Source organism: Lithobates pipiens, unplaced genomic scaffold (genome assembly GCF_037356315.1).
Source record: "Lithobates pipiens isolate NorthernLeopardFrog02 unplaced genomic scaffold, aLitPip1_a1.2 Scaffold_35, whole genome shotgun sequence".
In the NCBI taxonomy this organism is placed as follows: Eukaryota; Metazoa; Chordata; class Amphibia; order Anura; family Ranidae; genus Lithobates; species Lithobates pipiens.
Window position 1 is genome coordinate 7,244,048 of NW_027507811.1, and position 19,520 is coordinate 7,263,567.

At 42.4% G+C, this 19,520-nt stretch overlaps 2 protein-coding genes across 2 annotated transcripts in view; both read right to left on the minus strand.

Moving 5' to 3' along the window:
* Positions 1-19,520, minus strand: part of LOC143955464 (uncharacterized) — a 209,211-nt gene that overhangs the window by 160,049 nt on the left and 29,642 nt on the right. The gene's annotated exons all lie outside the window — the stretch shown is intronic.
* LOC143956018 (uncharacterized) overlaps positions 1-19,520 on the minus strand; it is a 65,443-nt gene that overhangs the window by 38,428 nt on the left and 7,495 nt on the right. The gene's annotated exons all lie outside the window — the stretch shown is intronic.

Genomic DNA, 19,520 nt, shown 5'->3' on the forward strand with positions numbered 1-19,520 from the left:
TTACCAGACCCCGCTGGTTTCACAGGCCTTTACAAATAAACTTTTGCTGGCTCCAAATGCTGGGTTCCATCAACATCGTTGGCCACAGGTGTGCGGAATCTCGGAAAAGGGCAATATTACAAAGCACACATAGCGTAATTCCGTTATATGCAAAATGTATTTGATTAAAAACAAAATCCCAAATAGATTGCACTCACAAACATAAAAGCTTTAAAGACATTGATTCATTCTAAATGAATGGTTCATTCAATCGACCAGGGTGAGAGACAATCCTATCCTTCACAGCTCCTAAATGGTAACCATTAATGGCTCACGGTTTTGGCTGGATGTCTGTCTTTCCTCCTGTCAATTCCACTCTACTCGTGTTGTAGAATCCACCCTGACGCGTTTCGTCGTATTGACATCATCTGAGGGTCCCGTCACTTTTTTATACGTATATAGGGCCTATATTGTTAACCCTTCGTAGATTTTTTTCAACACATCTCTCCTGCACATACAGCTCTCTCACTAGCTGACAGGCACAGGACCTCACAGGCTATACTCAAAGAATCTAATTGTCATTTGTTATAATTAAAACAATCTAAGCAATTTACCCTCACCCTATACCCTCACTCATTTAACGATACACCGATCTCAGATCGCATGCTTGGAAACATCCCGCTCATGCTGCCCATTGTATAGGATTAAAATATTGCACACAGGAAATATTCAGCGTGTAGCAAAGATAGTCATTTCTAAGCAATATATGTATATGAAATCTGAGCCAACCTTTACGTTGACACATATTCCCTTCCTATATATACACTACACCTGTGTTCTGAGTAGAGGAAATGTTTATTCCCCCAAGACACCTGTATAACCAATACTAAGGCACATAGTAACCTTAGTGAAGTCTTTATATGGGATGCAGCGTGAAGCTTAACAATATTCAACTTCACGCCGTACTTTACTTGCGCTAAGAGGTTTTAACTATTTAGTGGCGACCTGACACTGTCGCCGGCACTAGATGAATCATACATCTTACTCTATCGCCCGAGGCCGGTGCTTAGCCTCCCCCCCCCCCCCGCTGACTACCGTCAAGCCCCCGTTCATCTTTCTCAGAGCTGGACTAGAGCTTAACAATATTCAACTTCACGCCGTACTTAACTTGCGCTAAGAGGTTTTAACTATTTGGTGGCGATCTGACACTGTCACCATCACTAGATGGGACATACATCTTACTCTATCGCCCGAGGCCGGTGCTTAGCCTCCCCCCCCCCCGCTGACTGCCGCCAAGACCTCGTTCATCTTTCTTAGAGCTGGACTATACACTACCCGATCGCAATCGTACATGGAGAATTTAGATTGGTAATCAGACTTGTTGTGATAGGTTACACCTTAGGTGTCAAACCTTTCTTCTATTAGTCCATTTCTCCCCGGGGTCTATAATAAACACCACATGAAACTAAATCGAATTCAGGTGTTCAAGGCTCATCTTAAATAAGATTACTAAATAAGCGGAGACTGTAGCAATTATACATTTATCTCAAATGCCTATACCCGGCCGGTGTATCTCAAATTAAATATTCTAAAATAGTATAAAATCCAAAGTGGCTGTATATTCACTTTATCTATCGTAACCTGCTAAAATATAAAAAAATATATATATCTAAAAAAATATATAATAAAAGTTACATAAGCGGAAGATAAATGAAGAGAGAATGAATTTAGCACTCTTCATATATTGAAACAATCTCCCTCAATAGTTTAAAAGACAGAAGGATACATTATTATTCAAATAGCCGGTAATCTTATTATGCTAAACCCCAATGGGGAAGCTGCATCAAAGAAACATTAATTCCTGCCTATATATTTATATATAAGCGACTATATACTTAGTTCAATATATTAAAAAAGTGTAGAATTGTGAAATTATATAAAAATGTCACATAAAAAATTCTGATAATATATATATATATATACAAACAAATACTCCCCATCTATATACTCAAATATGTCTACACTAGAGCCCCGGTATATTATTATATTTATTGGGGGGAAAATTAACGCCATTGTTTTAAATATTTATCTGCCACTATTTTTTATGGATCTGCCTAAAGTGTTTATTTATGGATCTACCTAAAAATATTTAATTATTATACTAAAAATCTAATCTAATTCGACGTTCAAACCGTTGGGCGTCAAAGTGTTCATTTGGTATATCCATTGAGATTCTTTTTTAGAAATTTCCCGAACCATATTTGATCCACGCCAGTTTGGGTACACTCTGTCGAACCCCCCAAAATTTTAGTAAAGAGGGGTCTCTATTGTGATGTTTCTTAAAATGAAGAGATACACTGTGGTCACTGTATCCAATTTCTATGTTGTACATATGTTCAGATATGCGCTTCCTCAAAGTCCTCTTTGTCCTTCCCACATACATAAGGCCACATGGGCACTGTAATACATGTACCACATGTGTAGAACTACAAGTAATACATTTTTTAATTTCATATTTTCTATTATTGCCTGTGGATATGAACTCCACTAGGCCTCTAATCGGATGATTACATTTCATACAAGGTTGACACCTCCTACATGAAAAGAACCCACATCTATCCCAAAAAGTTTCCAATTTTGTAGGTGGGTTTAATACCTTTTTTACCACTTGATCTCCGAAATTAGGGGCTTTTCTGTATATAAATGGGGGACGAGGCGGGAGAGCTTGTCCCAGTACTCTATCTAAGCACAATATGTGCCAGTGACGATTTAGTATGGTCTCCACTTCCTTACACTGAGCGTGAAAATCTGAAATAAACCCCCATTCTTGGTTGGGAACATTTCCTCTCGATTTGTCTTCCAGACATTTATCTCGAGGAATTTTTACTATCTGAGATACTACTTTGTCAAGATCTTTTTCACTATATCCCTTTTCTACAAATCTGTTCTTAACCACTACAATACCGGGCACTTTCACCCCCTTCCTTCCCAGCCCAATTTTCAGCTTTCAGCGCTCTATCGCTTTCAGTGACAATTGCGCGGTCATGCTACACTGTACCCAAATGAAATTGTTATCATTTTGTTCGCACAAATAGAGCTTTATTTTGGTGTTATTTATTCACGACTCCGTTTTTTTTTTTTTTTGCGATATAAGCGCAAAAATAGCGGAAATTTGGAAAAAAAACAATATTTTCTTTTTTCTATTTGAAAAGAAATCCAATAAAATCAAATTTTGTCATAAATTTAAGCCAAAATGTATTCTGCTACATGTTTTTGGTAAAAAAAATTCCGTTAAGTGTATAATAATTGGTTTGTGTGATCACGGACATATGTACGCAAATGATCATGTACATATGTGTGCAGGTGATCACATACATATGTGTGCAGATAATCATTGGGACATGTGATTTTAGTGGGACATATGTGGGGGACATGTTTTTATTATTAGGGACATGTGTTTTTATTATTTGGGGACATGTATGTTTTGGGGACATGTGTGTTTTGGGGACATATGTGGGGACTGTGTGTGTACTGTGTGGTGTGTTGTGTGTTTACACTACACTGATGATCAGTGAGTAAAAAGCTGTAAAAAGCAGCCCATACTCACTGATCATCAGCCGGCTGCAGCGTTCTGCTCTCCTCTCCTCAGCGGTGACTTCCGTGTGAGGAGAGGAGAGCCGATTGCCTAGCAACCGGCTGTTTGTTTACATCACATGACGGCCGTGATTGGACACGGCCGTCATGTGATCAGGAGGGCCAATCACAGAGCCCTCCTGCCGATCTGAGATGTGCCGTGTCCGGGTGACACGAGCACATCGGGATCGCGCCGCTGCGCGGGCGCGCGCGATCCCGCTACTCCTGAAGGACGTTCCTGAACGTCCTATCAGGAGTAGACGGCTCCCACCCGGCCGTATATATGCATTGGCCGGGTGGGAAGTGGTTAATAATATCAGACTGGGGAAAAAAAAAATCACTGTCTAGGGTACAGTTACGACGAATACGCATAATCTGCCCCTTAGGGATATTTTTTAACCACAATGGGTGATGTCCACTATTCAGAGGTAGATAGCTATTCCTATCTGTAGGTTTAAAATATGCTTTGGTGATCAGATCTGTACCTTGTTTAATTATATCAACATCCAAATAATGTATTTTCTCTTTACTATATTCGTAATCTAAACAGATGTTATATTTATTATTATTTAAAAAGATCATAAATTCATGTAGGGAGCTCTCTGAACCTTCCCAAATGAACAGGAGGTCATCAATGAATCTTTTATAAAATACTAATGATGTTTCATGTTGTTGTTGTTGTGCAAAAACGATCCTGTCCTCCCACTCGGACATAAACAAATTTGCTATGCTGGGGTCAAACTTAGCCCCCATAGCAACGCCTCTTTTTTGAGAGTAAAAATTCTGGTTATACCAGAAATAATTTTGGAACAAACAAAAATCAAGGGCGTGGCCTAAAAACACTTTCTGATCATGGGGGATGTCATCCCTTTGGCTTAAAGCCCAATTAAGGGCTAGCATAGCGTCATCGTGCTGGATAATACTATACAGCGACGATACGTCAGCTGTCACTAGATGTATTTCTGCTCCTTCTGTTAATTTAATCTGACTTATTAATTGTAAAGCCCCGTACACACGAGCGGACTTTTCGACATCAAAGGTCAGACGGAACGATTCCGGCGGACTATTCGATCGTGTGTGGGGCTGCAGCGGACTTTTGATTTGCAAAAATCCGACAGACTTTAGAAATGGAACATGCTTCAAATTTTTCCGCCAGAACTCTGCCGGACCCAGAAATCCGCTCGTGTGTATGCTAGTCTGACGGACTAAAACCGACGCTAGGGCAGCTATTGGCTACTGGCTTTGAACTTCCTTATTCTAGTCCAGTCATACGTCATCACGTTCGAATCCGTCGGACTTTGGTGTGAATGTGTGTGGCCAAGTCCGTTCATTCGGAAAGTCCGTCAGAACTCCGTCGAAAGTCTGCCGGACTTAAGTCCTGTCGTGTGTACGCGGCATAACAGGTTTTTTGTGTCCTTAAGGTACGCTTTTGTATTTTGGACACTGGTTTGTAAAAACGTATCCAAATATTGTCCCAATCTCGAAGTCACAGATTCAATACAATTTACAATCGGTCTGGCAGGGGGTGTGATTGGATTTTTATGCACCTTGGGTAATGTATAGATTGTAGGCACTCTACAATAACTAGGTACCAGAAATCTAGACTCCTTATTATTCAACACCCTCTTTTTTACTCCCAATGATATCAACTTTTCTAAATTCCGGTAATATAGCAGGGTTGGATCTTTGTTTAATCGTACATAAGTCTCTTTATCAGCCAACATTTCTTCTAATTGTGATTCATAAAATGATATAATATGATATATATATCTATGATCTAAAATTACCACCCCACCTCCCTTATCTGCTGGTCTAATTATTATGTCTTTCCTTGTCTCTAACATTTAAATGGCCCTGTTTATGGCGAACTATGGTTTCCAATCTCCATGTTGCCTGACTCGTTTGTTCTGCAGAGTATTCCTGCGTTAGAGGAGCATCACCGGTTGTCTTCGCTCCACTTGGGCACAAGAACCAGGAGGCTTTGCGACATGCTAATGATAGGTACAGACACCACGCCTGCCTGCACCTTCCTACCAGGCTGCGGACAGGGTTTGGCTGTCATCTCGCAACCTCCAACTTCCTGTCCCCTCTCTGAAGTTTGAACCTCGGTTTATTGGGCCTTTCCGTATTCTACGCAGGATTAACCCAGTGGCTTACGCATTAGACCTTCCTTCGAATATGCACATCTCAAATGTATTTCATGTCTCCTTATTAAAACCTTTGGTCTGCAACCACTTTACCACCTCAGTGCCACGTCCTCACCCTGTACAGGTTGAGAACCATGAAGTACAGTCCATTGTTGATTCCCGTAGGTTCAGTGGGCGCATACAGTACCTGGTGCATTGGAAATGGTACAGTGCGGAGGAACGCTCTTGGGTCTCATCCTCAGACATACATGCCCCTGTCCTCCTCCGTGATTTCCATAGATGGTTTCCCCTCAATCCTGATGGTCCTCTGAGGGGTCACTGGGGAGGGGGTAATGTCAGGGTTGGGCTCAGCCCTTCCTTCTCAAAGCTGGCCGCTCAGCTGTCGGCTAATTGCCAGCTCCTATCTCACCACAGTGACTCACCTGTTGATGATATCCTGCGCGTTAGTCCTGCCCACTTAAGCCATCCAGCCCAGATGATCTCTGCCTTCGCCTTGGTCACATCTCTAGAGACGCTCTCCTGTGTTCCTTTTAAAGACTTGCTTGGCTGACATTCATTCTGGCTCCAGATCCTGCTTGCTGTTCTACTACGCTCCTCTCTGGCTCCCGGACATTTTGGCTTGTCTGACTATCCGTTCCAGTTCCTGAACTCTAGCTATGTTTTGACTACGTTTACTCTGTTTACCTTTTTATTATTATTATTAAACAAGTGTGATTTAACTGTACTTCTGTCTCAGTCTAATTCATGGCTTCTGGCAGCTTCTTCCCAGTGTGAGACCCCTGATGTACGGCAAAATATGATTCATATAGAAGACATTTCCCACACTCAGGACACTAATTCAACTCAAGGGTTGTGGGTTCTCTGATGTTTAACCACTTTCAGACCGGACCAATTTGCTGGTCAAAGACCAGACCACTTTTTGCGATTCGGCACTGCGTCGCTTTAACTGTCAATTGCGCGGTCGTGCGACGTGGCTCCCAAACAAAATTAACGTCCTTTTTTTCCCACAAATAGAGCTTTCTTTTGGTGGTATTTGATCACCCCTGCGGTTTTTATTTTTTGCGCTATAAACAAAAATAGAGCGATAATTTTGAAAAAAACGCATTATTTTTTACTTTTTGTAATAATAAATATCCCCCAAAAATATATAAAAAAACATTTTTTTCCCTCAGTTTAGGCCGATACGTATTCTTCTACATATTTTTGGTAAAAAAAATCGCAATAAGCGATTATTGATTGGTTTGCACAAAAGTTATAGCGTTTACAAAATAGGGATCGTTTTATAGCATTTTTATTAATAATTTTTTATTATTTTTTTTTTTACTAGTAATGGCGGCGATCTGCGATTTTTATTGTGACTGCGACATTGTGGGGGACCCATCGGACATTTTTGACACATTTTTGGGACCATTGTCATTTATACAGTAATCACTGCTATATAAATGCAGTGATTCCTGTGTAAATGACACTGGCAGTGAAAGGGTTAACCAGTGGGTGGCAGTGTAGGGGTTAAGTGTTCCTAGGGGTGTGTTACTAACTGTGGGGGGGTTGGGCTGTCATTTAGTGTACACTGATCTCTGCTCCAATCACATGGAGCAGAGATCAGCGTCACTAGTTGCTAGGCAGAATGGGAAAATTTTGTTTATACAGCATTTCCTCCATTCGGCCGCTCCGTGAGACGATCGCGGGGATGCCAGCGGCGATCGAGTCCGCGGGTCCCGCGACCGGACTCACGGGGGTCCCGACCAGCGCGGGAGCGCGCCGCCGGCGGCGCTTCCGACGGCACGGCGGCAACGAATATTGGACGTACATGTACGCCAATATGCCTGCCCGTGCCATTCTGTCGACGTACATCGTCGTGCGCTGGTCGGGAAGTGGTTAAAAAGATAGGACTTCAGTAAAAAAAAACATTTACCGCACTCAGGACGCCAATACACCTAGGGTGGTGTGGGTTCTCTGATGTTTCAGTAGATGGGACTTCTGTGAAAAACATGTCCCACACTCAGGGCAGGCAAACTGCTTCTCCTCTGTGTGAGAGTATTGATGTTTGACAAGTTCTGATTTTTTTGTGGATAAAGTTTTCCCGCACTCAGGGCAAGAATACAGCTTTTCCCATGTGTAGCATATCTGATGCTCAGTAAGATTGGACTTTCATGAAGGGCATTTTCTACACTAAGAAGCTACAGTGTGCATCTACTCATCTATGTGAGATCTACAAAGTTTGTTAAAATGGTCCTTGTTCTGACTCAACTGCAAGACAATAAACGTTATCTCCAGCGACTTAAGGCTTATACCAGGGGTGCCCAACCTTTTGAAGAGCGAGGGCCACTTAAGTGACTTGGTAACCAGTGGCGGGCCACAATCAGTGGAGCGGGCAGATGATAGGTCTGTGTCCACTCTGCATATAGAGAGCAGACACGGACACAGCCCACTCTACACTATGGGCCCTTCGATCTGATCCACCCAAACGGAAGGGGGTGGATCCCCTTCTGGGTTTTTTTAGCGGATGGGATTGGGAGGTAGGTGGTGCAGCTGTGGATCAGTTTGAAAGCAGCCCAGTACCCACTGCAGAAGAGATATGCCCATATTTGATATCACTCCTCCTGTGACAGGAGCAGGCGCTATACCAGAAGCATCAGCTCCGCAGCTGCTTGCTTTCTCTACCGCCAGCTTCTTTCACAACACTGATGCTCTAGGATGACGGATCGGCGATCTGGGCTTGCCAATCAGCCATCCCAGAGCAGGAGCAAGAGGTTGTGGGTCACATCAGAGGGCTCTGCGGGCCATATGTGGCCCCTGGTTGGGCACCCCTGGCTTATACGATATATCCCTTGCATTGATTCAGACAGTTTAACTCGATGAATAAACTCACATGTTGAGGAAGTCAGATGAGGAAAGCCTTTTGAATGTTCAAGACACTAAAACACCTTGAGTGTGTTGTGGGTTATCTGATGTTTGAGAAGATGAGACATTTCCCGCACACAGGGCAGGAATACAGCTTTTCCCATTTGTTGCATATCTGATGTTCAGTAAGATTGGACTTTCATGAAGGGCAATCTCTACACTATGAAGCTATGCATCTACTCATCTGTGTGAGATACCCAGTGTTTATTAAAATTGTACTTGTTCTGACTCAACTATGAGACCATAAAGTTTATCTCCAACGACATATAGGGCTAATAGGACCTGGTCTTCTATTTATCCCTTGCATCGATTCAGACGGTTTAACTCGATGAATAAACTCACATGTTGAGGAGTCAGACGACGAAAGCCTTTTCAAATGTTCAGGACATTAATACACCTCGAGGGGTGTGTGGGTTCTCTGATGTTTGAGAAGATAGGACTTCTGTGAAAAACATCTCCCACACTCAGGGCAGAAATACGGCTTCTTACCCCTGTGAGACCTACAATGTTTGTTTATGGTTCCCAGGGTTTCATGCAGGGGGGCCAGAGGTTCGATCAGAGTGATTGCTTCTTGGATTGTGAAAGTGATCGTGTGTGACCTACAGTGTTTGTTAAAATTGGACTTGTTCCGATTCAACTACGAGACCATAAACTTTATCTCCAGTGAGATATAGGGCTTACAGGACCTGGTGTTCTATTTATCCCTTGCATCGATTCAGAGAGTTTAACTTGAGGAATAAACTCACACGTTGAGGAGTCAGACGAGGAAAGCCTTTTCGAATGTCCAGACACTAATTCACCTTGAGGGTTGTGTGGGTTCTCTGATGTTTGAGAAGATAGGACTTCTGTGAAAAAAATCTCCTACACTCAGGGCAGAAATACGGCTTCTCACCTGTGTGAGATTATTGACGTTTGACAAGTTCTGATTTTTGTAGATAAAGTTATTCCGCACTCTGGGCAGGAATACTGCTTTTCCCATGTGTAGCATATCTGATGTTCAGTAAGACTGGACTTTCATGAAGGGCATTTTCTACACTATGAACCTATGCATCTACTCACCCCTGTGAGACCTACAACGTTTGTTTATGGTTCCCAAGGGTTCACGCAAGGGGGCCAGAGCTTCGAGCAGAGTGATTGCTTCTTGGATTGTGAAAGTGACCGTGTGAGACCTACAGTGTTTGTTAAAATTGGACTTGTTCTGACTCAACTACGAGACCATAAACTTTATCTCCAGTGACATATAGGGCTTACAGGACCTGGTGTTCTATTTATCCCTTGTATCGATTCAGACAGATTAACTCGATGAATAAACTCACACGTTGAGGAGTCAGACGAGGAAAGCCTTTTCGAATGTCCAGGACACAAATTCACCTTGAGGGTTGTGTGGGTTCTCTGATGTTTGAGAAGATAGGACTTCTGTGAAAAACATCTCCCACACTCAGAGCAGAAATACGGCTTCTCACCTGTGTGAGATTATTACAAGTTCTGATTTTTGTGGGTAAAGTTATTCCGCACTCAGGGCAGGAATACAGCTTTTTCTCATGTGTAGCATATCTGATGCTCAGTAAGATTTGACTTTCATGAAGGACATTTTCTACACTATGAAGCTATGCATCTACTCACCCCTGTGAGACCTACAGTGTTTGTGGTTCCCAGGGGTTCACGCAAGGGGAGCCAGAGCTTCGAGCCGAGTGATTGCTTCTTGGATTGTGAAAATGATCTCGCTCTCATATAAGGATGGGGGAGGTTGGCCCTTTCGGAAGGAATAACGGCGCACTCCACAAGAAGTGTCTCAACCTCCCGGGTAGCCGTCTGTAGAGACTCAATGAAGTCAATATTCAAGGTGACAACGTGGTCATCCATACAAACCTTTATTTCTCATTAATCGCAAAGATCCGTCATTTTTGACAACTCTTAATTTTGGGAAAATAGTTATCTCGTTAGCCCCGGAGGCCATAGTTAACCCTATTTTATTTCTGCATTATCCCACCCTGGTTAGCTAGTTAGTTTCCAGTGGTAGGCTGGCACGGAGTCTGTCAGAAAAAACTGAAAATTGAATATCAAATACTTACCGCAATTACTACATTACATACTCTTCATTCCCCGACTTGTTCCGCCTACCCCAACTAAGTCGGGGAATGAACACTTTGGTGGGGGTGGGTCAGCCACGCTTCTTGACCACTGACCTCTGGGGTCCCTATTCCAATTTATGAGTCCTACCCTTGTTCTTCAAGGGGAAACCCTAATCCGAACCCTACGCCTAAGTTCTAACCCTAAAATCTAACCCTAACATTAAGTTCTAACCTCAACCCCAGCCCTACCCCTAAGTTCTAACCCTAACAGGTTCTAACCCTAACCCCAACTCTACCCCTAAGTTCTAGCCCTAACATTAAGTTCTAACCCTAACCCCACCCCTAAATTCTAACCCTAACCCCAACCCTAAGTTCTAACCCTAACATTAAGTTCTAACCCCAACCCTACCCCTAATTTCTAACCCTAACATTAAGTTCTAACCCTAACTCCGAACCCTAACATTAAGTTCTAACCCCAACCCTACCCTTTATTGCTAACTCTAACATTAAGTTCTAACCCTACGTTCTAACCCTAACATTAAGTTCTAACCTCAATACCAGCCCTACCCCTAAGTTCTAACCCTAACATTAAGTTCTAACCCTAACCCCAACCCTAACCCTATCCCTAAGTTCTAACCCTAACATTAAGTTCTAACCCCAACCCTACCCCTAACATTAGGTTCTAACCCTAACCCCAACCCTAAGTTCTAGCCCTAACATTAAGTTCTAACCCCAACACTACCCCTAATTTCTAACCCTAACATTAAGTTCTAACCCTAACCCCAACCCTAACCCTATCCCTAAGTTCTAACCCTAACATTAAGTTCTAACCCCAACCCCAGCCCTACCCCTAACATTAGGTTCTAACCCTAACCCCAACCCTAAGTTCTAGCCCTAACATTAAGTTCTAACCCCAACACTACCCCTAATTTCTAACCCTAACATTAAGTTCTAACCCTAACTCCGAACCCTAACATTAAGTTCTAACCCCAACCCTACCCTTTATTGCTAACTCTAACATTAAGTTCTAACCCTACGTTCTAACCCTAACATTAAGTTCTAACCCCAATACCAGCCCTACCCCTAAGTTCTAACCCTAACATTAAGTTCTAACCCTAACCCCAACCCTATCCCTAAGTTCTAACCCTAACATTAAGTTCTAACCCCAACCCCAGCCCTACCCCTAACATTAGGTTCTAACCCTAACCCCAACCCTAAGTTCTAGCCCTAACATTAAGTTCTAACCCCAACACTACCCCTAATTTCTAACCCTAACATTAAGTTCTAACCCTAACTCCAACCCTAACTTCTAACCCTAACATTAAGTTCTAACCCCAACCCTACCCTTAATTGCTAACTCTAACATTAAGTTCTAACCCTACGTTCTAACCCTAACATTAAGTTCTAACCCCAATACCAGCCCTACCCCTAACATTAAGTTCTAATCCTAACCCCAACTCTAACCCTATCCCTAAGTTCTAACCCTAACATTAAGTTCTAACCCCAACCCCAGCCCTACCCCTAACATTAGGTTCTAACCCTAACCCCAACACTAAGTTCTAGCCCTAAAATTAAGTTCTAACCCCAACCCTACCCCTAATTTCTAACCCTAACATTAAGTTCTAACCCTAACATTAAGTTCTAACCCCAACCCTACCCTTTATTGCTAACTCTAACATTAAGTTCTAACCCTACGTTCTAACCCTAACATTAAGTTCTAACCCCAATACCAGCCCTACCCCTAAGTTCTAACCCTAACATTAAGTTCTAACCCTAACCCCAACCCTAACCCTAAGTTCTAACCCTAACATTAAGTTCTAACCCCAACCCCAGCCCTACCCCTAACATTAGGTTCTAACCCTAACCCCAACCCTAAGTTCTAGCCCTAACATTAAGTTCTAACCCCAACACTACCCCTAATTTCTAACCCTAACATTAAGTTCTAACCCTAACTCCAACCCTAACTTCTAACCCTAACATTAAGTTCTAACCCCAACCCTACCCTTAATTGCTAACTCTAACATTAAGTTCTAACCCTACGTTCTAACCCTAACATTAAGTTCTAACCCCAATACCAGCCCTACCCCTAACATTAGGTTCTAATCCTAACCCCAACTCTAACCCTATCCCTAAGTTCTAACCCTAACATTAAGTTCTAACCCCAACCCCAGCCCTACCCCTAACATTAGGTTCTAACCCTAACCCCAACACTAAGTTCTAGCCCTAACATTAAGTTCTAACCCCAACCCTACCCCTAATTTCTAACCCTAACATTAAGTTCTAACCCTAACTCCGAACCCTAACATTAAGTTCTAACCCCAACCCTACCCTTTATTGCTAACTCTAACATTAAGTTCTAACCCTACGTTCTAACCCTAACATTAAGTTCTAACCCCAATACCAGCCCTACCCCTAAGTTCTAACCCTAACATTAAGTTCTAACCCTAACCCCAACCCTAACCCTATCCCTAAGTTCTAACCCTAACATTAAGTTCTAACCCCAACCCCAGCCCTACCCCTAACATTAGGTTCTAACCCTAACCCCAACCCTAAGTTCTAGCCCTAACATTAAGTTCTAACCCCAACACTACCCCTAATTTCTAACCCTAACATTAAGTTCTAACCCTAACTCCAACCCTAACTTCTAACCCTAACATTAAGTTCTAACCCCAACCCTACCCTTAATTGCTAACTCTAACATTAAGTTCTAACTCTACGTTCTAACCCTAACATTAAGTTCTAACCCCAATACCAGCCCTACCCCTAACATTAAGTTCTAATCCTAACCCCAACTCTAACCCTATCCCTAAGTTCTAACCCTAACATTAAGTTCTAACCCTAACCCCAACCCTAACCCTAAGTTCTAACCCTAACATTAAGTTCTAACCCTAACCCTAACCCTAACATTAAGTTCTAACCCCAACCCCAGCCCTACCCCTAACATTAGGTTCTAACCCTAACCCCAACACTAAGTTCTAGCCCTAACATTAAGTTCTAACCCCAACCCTACCCCTAATTTCTAACCCTAACATTAAGTTCTAACCCTAACTCCGAAACCTAACATTAAGTTCTAACCCCAACCCTACCCTTTATTGCTAACTCTAACATTAAGTTCTAACCCTACGTTCTAACCCTAACATTAAGTTCTAACCCCAATACCAGCCCTACCCCTAAGTTCTAACCCTAACATTAAGTTCTAACCCTAACCCTAAGTTCTAACCCTAACATTAAGTTCTAACCCCAACCCCAGCCCTACCCCTAACATTAGGTTCTAACCCTAACCCCAACCCTAAGTTCTAGCCCTAACATTAAGTTCTAACCCCAACACTACCCCTAATTTCTAACCCTAACATTAAGTTCTAACCCTAACTCCAACCCTAACTTCTAACCCTAACATTAAGTTCTAACCCCAACCCTACCCTTAATTGCTAACTCTAACATTAAGTTCTAACCCTACGTTCTAACCCTAACATTAAGTTCTAACCCCAATACCAGCCCTACCCCTAACATTAGGTTCTAATCCTAACCCCAACTCTAACCCTATCCCTAAGTTCTAACCCTAACATTAAGTTCTAACCCTAACCCCAACCCTAAGTTCTAACCCTAACATTAAGTTCTAACCCTAACCCCAACCCTAACCCTATCCCTAAGTTCTAACCCTAACATTAAGTTCTAACCCCAACCCCAGCCCTACCCCTAACATTAGGTTCTAACCCTAACCCCAACACTAAGTTCTAGCCCTAACATTAAGTTCTAACCCCAACCCTACCCCTAATTTCTAACCCTAACATTAAGTTCTAACCCTAACTCCAACCCTAACTTCTAACCCTAACATTAAGTTCTAACCCCAACCCTACCCTTAATTGCTAACTCTAACATTAAGTTCTAACCCTACGTTCTAACCCTAACATTAAGTTCTAACCCCAATACCAGCCCTACCCCTAACATTAAGTTCTAATCCTAACCCCAACCCTAACCCTATCCCTAAGTTCTAACCCTAACATTAAGTTCTAACCCCAACCCCAGCCCTACCCCTAACATTAGGTTCTAACCCTAACCCCAACCCTAAGTTCTAGCCCTAACATTAAGTTCTAACCCCAACACTACCCCTAATTTCTAACCCTAACATTAAGTTCTAACCCTAACTCCAACCCTAACTTCTAACCCTAACATTAAGTTCTAACCCCAACCCTACCCTTAATTGCTAACTCTAACATTAAGTTCTAACCCTACGTTCTAACCCTAACATTAAGTTGTAACCCCAATACCAGCCCTACCCCTAACATTAAGTTCTAATCCTAACCCCAACTCTAACCCTATCCCTAAGTTCTAACCCTAACATTAAGTTCTAACCCCAACCCCAGCCCTACCCCTAACATTAGGTTCTAACCCTAACCCCAACACTAAGTTCTAGCCCTAACATTAAGTTCTAACCCCAACCCTACCCCTAATTTCTAACCCTAACATTAAGTTCTAACCCTAACTCCGAACCCTAACATTAAGTTCTAACCCCAACCCTACCCTTTATTGCTAACTCTAACATTAAGTTCTAACCCTACGTTCTAACCCTAACATTAAGTTCTAACCCCAATACCAGCCCTACCCCTAAGTTCTAACCCTAACATTAAGTTCTAACCCTAACCCCAACCCTAACCCTATCCCTAAGTTCTAACCCTAACATTAAGTTCTAACCCCAACCCCAGCCCTACCCCTAACATTAGGTTCTAACCCTAACCCCAACCCTAAGTTCTAGCCCTAACATTAAGTTCTAACCCCAACACTACCCCTAATTTCTAACCCTAACATTAAGTTCTAACCCTAACTCCAACCCTAACTTCTAACCCTAACATTAAGTTCTAACCCCAACCCTACCCTTAATTGCTAACTCTAACATTAAGTTCTAACTCTACGTTCTAACCCTAACATTAAGTTCTAACCCCAATACCAGCCCTACCCCTAACATTAAGTTCTAATCCTAACCCCAACTCTAACCCTATCCCTAAGTTCTAACCCTAACATTAAGTTCTAACCCTAACCCCAACCCTAACCCTAAGTTCTAACCCTAACATTAAGTTCTAACCCTAACCCTAACATTAAGTTCTAACCCCAACCCCAGCCCTACCCCTAACATTAGGTTCTAACCCTAACCCCAACACTAAGTTCTAGCCCTAACATTAAGTTCTAACCCCAACCCTACCCCTAATTTCTAACCCTAACATTAAGTTCTAACCCTAACTCCGAACCCTAACATTAAGTTCTAACCCCAACCCTACCCTTTATTGCTAACTCTAACATTAAGTTCTAACCCTACGTTCTAACCCTAACATTAAGTTCTAACCCCAATACCAGCCCTACCCCTAAGTTCTAACCCTAACATTAAGTTCTAACCCTAACCCTATCCCTAAGTTCTAACCCTAACATTAAGTTCTAACCCCAACCCCAGCCCTACCCCTAACATTAGGTTCTAACCCTAACCCCAACCCTAAGTTCTAGCCCTAACATTAAGTTCTAACCCCAACACTACCCCTAATTTCTAACCCTAACATTAAGTTCTAACCCTAACTCCAACCCTAACTTCTAACCCTAACATTAAGTTCTAACCCCAACCCTACCCTTAATTGCTAACTCTAACATTAAGTTCTAACCCTACGTTCTAACCCTAACATTAAGTTCTAACCCCAATACCAGCCCTACCCCTAACATTAGGTTCTAATCCTAACCCCAACTCTAACCCTATCCCTAAGTTCTAACCCTAACATTAAGTTCTAACCCTAACCCCAACCCTAAGTTCTAACCCTAACATTAAGTTCTAACCCTAACCCCAACCCTAACCCTATCCCTAAGTTCTAACCCTAACATTAAGTTCTAACCCCAACCCCAGCCCTACCCCTAACATTAGGTTCTAACCCTAACCCCAACACTAAGTTCTAGCCCTAACATTAAGTTCTAACCCCAACCCTACCCCTAATTTCTAACCCTAACATTAAGTTCTAACCCTAACTCCAACCCTAACTTCTAACCCTAACATTAAGTTCTAACCCCAACCCTACCCTTAATTGCTAACTCTAACATTAAGTTCTAACCCTACGTTCTAACCCTAACATTAAGTTCTAATCCTAACCCCAACCCTAACCCTATCCCTAAGTTCTAACCCTAACATTAAGTTCTAACCCCAACCCCAGCCCTACCCCTAACATTAGGTTCTAACCCTAACCCCAACCCTAAGTTCTAGCCCTAACATTAAGTTCTAACCCCAACACTACCCCTAATTTCTAACCCTAACATTAAGTTCTAACCCTAACTCCAACCCTAACTTCTAACCCTAACATTAAGTTCTAACCCCAACCCTACCCTTAATTGCTAACTCTAACATTAAGTTCTAACCCTACGTTCTAACCCTAACATTAAGTTCTAACCCCAATACCAGCCCTACCCCTAACATTAAGTTCTAATCCTAACCCCAACCCTAACCCTATCCCTAAGTTCTAACCCTAACATTAAGTTCTAACCCCAACCCCAGCCCTACCCCTAACATTAGGTTCTAACCCTAACCCCAACCCTAAGTTCTAGCCCTAACATTAAGTTCTAACCCCAACACTACCCCTAATTTCTAACCCTAACATTAAGTTCTAACCCTAACTCCAACCCTAACTTCTAACCCTAACATTAAGTTCTAACCCCAACCCTACCCTTAATTGCTAACTCTAACATTAAGTTCTAACCCTACGTTCTAACCCTAACATTAAGTTCTAACCCCAATACCAGCCCTACCCCTAACATTAAGTTCTAATCCTAACCCCAACTCTAACCCTATCCCTAAGTTCTAACCCTAACATTAAGTTCTAACCCTAACCCCAACCCTAAGTTCTAACCCTAACATTAAGTTCTAACCCTAACCCCAACCCTATCCCTAAGTTCTAACCCTAACATTAAGTTCTAACCCCAACCCCAGCCCTAACATTAGGTTCTAACCCTAACCCCAACACTAAGTTCTAGCCCTAACATTAAGTTCTAACCCCAACCCTACCCCTAATTTCTAACCCTAACATTAAGTTCTAACCCTAACTCCGAACCCTAACATTAAGTTCTAACCCCAACCCTACCCTTAATTGCTAACTCTAACATTAAGTTCTAACCCTACGTTCTAACCCTAACATTAAGTTCTAACCCCAATACCAGCCCTACCCCTAACATTAAGTTCTAATCCTAACCCCAACCCTATCCCTAAGTTCTAACCCTAACATTAAGTTCTAACCCCAACCCCAGCCCTACCCCTAACATTAGGTTCTAACCCTAACCCCAACCCTAAGTTCTAGCCCTAACATTAAGTTCTAACCCCAACACTACCCCTAATTTCTAACCCTAACATTAAGTTCTAACCCTAACTCCAACCCTAACTTCTAACCCTAACATTAAGTTCTAACCCCAACCCTACCCTTAATTGCTAACTCTAACATTAAGTTCTAACCCTACGTTCTAACCCTAACATTAAGTTCTAACCCCAATACCAGCCCTACCCCTAACATTAGGTTCTAATCCTAACCCCAACTCTAACCCTATCCCTAAGTTCTAACCCTAACATTAAGTTCTAACCCTAACCCCAACCCTAAGTTTTAACCCTAACATTAAGTTCTAACCCTAACCCCAACCCTATCCCTAAGTTCTAACCCTAACATTAAGTTCTAACCCCAACCCCAGCCCTACCCCTAACATTAGGTTCTAACCCTAACCCCAACACTAAGTTCTAGCCCTAACATTAAGTTCTAACCCCAACCCTACCCCTAATTTCTAACCCTAACATTAAGTTCTAACCCTAACTCCAACCCTAACTTCTAACCCTAACATTAAGTTCTAACCCCAACCCTACCCTTAATTGCTAACTCTAACATTAAGTTCTAACCCTACGTTCTAACCCTAACATTAAGTTCTAACCCCAATACCAGCCCTACCCCTAACATTAAGTTCTAATCCTAACCCCAACTCTAACCCTATCCCTAAGTTCTAACCCTAACATTAAGTTCTAACCCCAACCCCAGCCCTACCCCTAACATTAGGTTCTAACCCTAACCCCAACACTAAGTTCTAGCCCTAACATTAAGTTCTAACCGCAACCCTACCCCTAATTTTTAAACCTAACATTAAGTTCTAACCCTAACCCCAACCCTAACATTAAGTTCTAACCCCAACCCTACCCCTAAGTTCTAACCCTAACCCCAACTGACCTTTGAACTTTAACACTAACTCTAAGTGCATCTCCACTTTCTGACTCCCCCACCCTAAAACCTCTACCTTTCCCAGATCCCGCTCCTTTGGTCGGAAAAAGGGTAAAAAAAATAAAAAAAAAAAAAAAAAATTCTGCTCGCTCGCCCCGTAGATAATCGAGTTATGGAACGCAGGCCTGACGGAGGGAGTCAAATTTATGAGTTAGGTCCTGAAGCTAGGGGGTATGGGTGGAGCACACCCGGTGGTTAGGCTGACATAGAGCACGTCAGGAAAGGAAAATTAAGGTAAGTATTTGATATTCAATTTTCCGTTCTCCAGTGACATATAGGGCTTATAGGACCTGGTGTTCTCTTTATCCCTTTGCATGGATTCAGACAGTTTAACGTGGTGAATAAACTCACATGTTGAGGAGGTCAGACGAGGGAAGCCTTTAGAATTTTCCGTTTAATAGGAGGATACTCATTAGGTAGAAAAACGTTAATGTTGGAAGCCACATGAAAAGATGTCTACGCCATGACAGGAAACAAGGGAAGGATTCCAGGGAGAAGGAAGGGGGGGGGGG